The following is a 4,992-nucleotide window of genomic DNA, read 5'->3' as shown; positions in this document are numbered from 1 at the left end:
AAACATGAATTATTTTTTCCTGTCCCATTTTTGTAACTGCAAAAATGATAGCGGATATGTCCTTCATTGTGAGTGGTGGGAAACTCTTCTCATAACGAGTGCAGGGCAAGTCTTCTGAAACACTTCTCTGGAAGTGGCGGGGTTGGGGTATCTACCCATCTAGCAGCATGTAACCAGTACCTTGAAAAACACAGACAGGTGAAACTGAAACTATAGCCTGTGTATATCGTTATACTCCAGGGAAACTATTGCCATTTAGCAGGCAGTAGAGACTCTGGCCCACCTACATGGGTCATTTAAGCCCTACTCTCCCCTGGGTCCAATATCCTATGAAACCCTTGCTTTCTCTTTCCATCTCACTGGAGGTGCCAGAGTCTGGTGGAGAACCAGAACCGCTCCCTCCCCACAACGCAATGAGGAGTCTGGGGCACCGCATCAGCATGGGTCGAGGCTCTCTCATTAGAGCCCAATAGGGACCACATTGTTTCAGCCGGCTCTCTGTCTGACACACAAACAAAGGTGCAATTGTTGCATGATTTCAGACCTGGGTGAATAGGTCCTATGAATGTAGAAGAGAAGAGGGAAGGGGATTAACAAGACCATGTCTGTCATAGTAGGTTTGACTGTTAAAGACATATTGCAGGATGCCTAAGGCCAGGAATCATTCTTATATTGCATTACATGTTTTGTACAATATGATTTATCTAATTTAAAAAAAAAAACGATTCACGTGGGATCCTAGTTTTCCCCCAGGGGATTTCCCCAGTAGGCGTCTTACATTCATATGTACACTCACAAAATGTGGATGGAAAATAACCTTTTACTTCAGTCATCTTGTGGCTTTGGCATTTGTTATTTTATCAGATTATTTGTAATTGCGTGTGTTGCCTGGACCTTTAAAGATAGCATCTCTAAAGCGATTACCTCACTCGGCCTACCGTTTCTTATTTTTATCTCTACATTACTATTTAGCTAGCACTTTCATCATAATGCCGTCTAGTGAAACATGATATTGCTATCACAGTAATAACATTAGTGATGGCGCCACCCATAAGACACAGGCTCTCGGCTGTGATGGCCACCGCACTACCCACTGAGTCACTCAGGTCACTGCCCAGAGGGTTGTGTAGGAGTCAGATGACGACTCAAATGTAGAACAGGAAAGTGGTGTAGACATGATTTTATATGGATACTAGTTTTCGCATGATTTCATATGGATACTAGTCTAGTTTCTATTAACAGATACTTCAAGGCCCCAACATGACCTGAAGGTAGTATGTCCCCTCCTTGAGATCCCGCTGCATCTATGCCCTAGACGGTAGACACTCTATTGTGAATGCATACCTATGGAGACACACACTGTATGTTTACAGTCATTGAGATGGTTCTGTACCTCCCTACTCTGCCTGGTAACTGATGACAAGAGCAGCCTCTGTCCCCTTCAGAGAAGAGGAGGTTAGCCAGAAGCCTCCGCATACGTTCTTCAGCCCACGTTCACCATCCCACACACCCTCCCTGCCTGCGTGTTGTTTGGTTTGTCTGGGTTCCTCAATATTGCTCCATACTCTCCATCCAGTAATTCTTCTTTAATTAATTCCCGGCCCGATGAAAATTCCTGTTTTTTGTTATTGAAAGAAATGGTGTGTTTTTTTATCAAGGCAGCATTGGTGGTAAACTGAGCAGCTTTGCTACAGTGCTCAGAGGAGGAAGGAATGCTAATAATTCTAAAAGGCTTACAGTTCGCCGGCAGTAGCCATGGCGATGCCTCTCGTACAATGGTGGCCTTTTAGAAGCAGGGCGAAGGGAGGGGGTGGCTCTCTCATTGACTCACTTTGGTGTGATATTAGGAAAGACCTCCTTGCACTCTCCACTGTTCTGTTTATGATGGGATTAAGTGGTGCCCATAGAGATTTACCCGATTCCCATATTATGGAGTGGTCAGAGTAATAGTGTTTTAATAAAGTCAAATCTGTCCATGATTGTATTTATTAAAATAAATTAATGGATTTGAGTGTCCATATTTAGCACACGTTATCACACTTTGAACCATGGGGTATGGTTTGTGTATTACATTGACATTTGACAGTATAGGAGAGACTCGAGATTATATCATGAGAATAGTTGTATGAATAGCACATAAACATTTTTCTTTGTGTTTACACATTACATGATTCCATTGGAACTACATGGGCAGCAGTTTTATCTGGTCCAGACTGGTGAACTCTGGTTTATTAGTGTTCAGAATAGTAACACACACACACACACACACACACACACACACACACACACACAGAGCAGTGTGGCAGTATTACAGGGAACTTCCAAACCTCATGATTTTGATTATGGTTTATTTTCATATCTTTGTTTTATTTTCTCCTGCGTCATCTCAGTGGGCTTGTTGCTTGTCGGAGGACAATGTGCAGGCTTGTGTGTGTTTAAGAGAAACAGAGTAGGCCCACAGGCTTGCTCCCTCTCTCTCAGAGGACTTATTGTTACCAAGAGAGAGGTTCTAATTCCATTCATATGATCCATAGATTGTAATCAAGACAACAAAAGCATGGATAATCAAACCCATTTCCCTCTCATTATCAATGGTCAGACTGTGGTGGATGGACAATCACTGTTATGTGTTCCACTGTAATAGGAAATACATAGTTGGCTCTCATACTTTTTAAACATCTTTCGTATATGGCCACATTGATGCTCTGAGAAGGACTACATCAATACATTGTTGAATAACATTGGATATAATGATGTCATTCATTGTAGATGACACCATATATAACCTTCATGATACCAATGTTCTGTTTTTCAACGGTGTAGGTAGATATTGAGCGTTTGTCATTCACATACACAAACCACAGTACCTTTTGAGTCGCATAATGTATCATATTGTTCTCGTGGTACCAGTAAAGCTGAAGAGAACATGTTGAGTAATGAACTTGGCCCTGTAGTGAGAAGACCTCAGACCACGGCCCACGTGTGGCCTGTGTTGTAGCCGTCGAGGGCGTCTGATTACCCCCAGATGTTGGTCCTGCTGGGATTTCCTGTGTATGCTCTAACACCTGGCGCAGGAGACATGGCACCTCAGGGTCGTTAGAGTAATAGGCCCAGGTTCGTTAGCACAGAACAGCCTCTAATTACCCAGCGTTTATAGAGGAGAGCTGCTGTGGGCCAGCTATTACAGGACCTTCTCCATAACTGAGGCTATTAGTGCCCTCTAAATGGAGCCTGATAATAATGGGGGGCCATAATGCCCTATTCTGCATCTACTTCACTGATAATGCATCACAATGCCACCACTGTCCTTAAAAGGGATGGAGTGTGATTGGTTAGTATAGCAGATATGAGTCACATTTTGTCTCTTCTCCTATGCAAGGAGTGAGGGGAGAGATGGAAGTGAAAGAAATTTGGGGCAGGGTCAGTGAGTGACGTCTTTATGATTGCTGCTTTGTTTGAGAGAGGTTTTTTTTTATGTGTGCAGTATAATCTCTGTTATGTTTATGTTGCCTTAACTTCCCCTTCTGCTATGTTTATGTGAGTGGGGTAGCACTGTATGTACTCAGACATGGTATGTGTGTTTAGATTTCCAAGGCCTTCATATGTGCACATGCTTTTTGTTGCTCACCATATTGGAGCCCACAGTAAATCACCCGTAGCTAATCTTTGGTACTGAGAAACATTGAGGCCAGATGCCAAAGGGGAAAAATAAAAAAAATGTGGGAGTGTTATTAATTTTTCAATCCGTTAGGAAAAAGTAGGAAATTGTAAAAGGAAAAGTTCAAGTAGAATTTAGCTGAATAATGTAATTATATGATTTATAGAAATAGCAGAGATACGGTAATTACATGATTATGATACAAATAGAAGAGATGCTATAATTATGATTATGACAGCTGATGCGGCCTCTCTCCAGGAAACCACACTCTTTATAAGTTTCCAAAAAGCCGTAATCAACAGTTTGCCAGGCATGCGCTCCCTGCCTAGGAAATTACCACGTTGTTGTTTGGAATTATAGTAATTTTGGGATGGAGGCAGCTGTATGGCTTTGGGAATGTGGGCTAATTGCTAAGCTGTGTGCCTTTATAGACCACAGGTTAATGGGCAGTGTGTTTTTATATCGCGTCTGCACAGGGACGCTTATAGATTATTTGGCTAATTGAGTTAGCAGGTCAGATTCTGGTTATGACCTGAGTAAGAAAATGTTCAGAGGCATGAGGTAGCCTCTATACTGTATGTCTGGAAATGTCTAACCTTGCCCATTACTCCAGAGTTTGCTCCCATTCAGTCATGGACATAATGTCCTCCTTCCTCAGAACACAAAGACTGCTTTGGGTCTAACTCTCCACCCGTCTTGTCTAACTAATCACATTGTTGACTCATAAGAGAATTGCTTAATGGCTGGAGTGAGGTCTGTCAGCTCTGTTGATATCCATGTTGTTGTTGTTTTCTATTGGCTGACAAGTGACTGGCCTTGTTAAAGAGGAGACAGAACCTAATTAACTTTTCTCTCTTATCGCTGGTGCACTGGAGGAGTCTGACCACCGCTATCAGCTCCAGCACCTCCCAGATTCCTCTCACATGATGCTGTGCGTGCGTGCGTGCGTGCGTGCGTGCATGCGTGTGTGTGTGTGTGGCCTCTGGAGCGGAAGGGAAGGATGCTCTTGTGTTATCTCTTAGTTGGGGAGGTTGTTGGCCAGCTGTACTGTTTGGGTTGATCTGATATTGTGAACTCTTCGAAGGGTGCTTCAAGGACTTCTGGGAAGTGTCTCTGTTTGTATCTGTCTGTTGAAATGTTGAGGGGACTGTTCAGAGTGACATGGTGCTCACCATCGTCGGGAGGTCATCAAGGTACTCAGAGTTTCACCGGAAGATAAATAAAAAATGTTTCTACAACAGCCGAGTAGTAGCAGATACGATAAGACTAAAATTAGCCTTGACAGACTACTTTCTACATCTCCTCCCCCTCTGCCGTCACATTTTCTTCAGCTA

Source organism: Argentina silus (genome assembly GCF_951799395.1).
Source record: "Argentina silus genome assembly, chromosome: 9".
Taxonomy (NCBI): Eukaryota; Metazoa; Chordata; class Actinopteri; order Argentiniformes; family Argentinidae; genus Argentina; species Argentina silus.
This window is presented reverse-complemented; position numbering follows the sequence as displayed.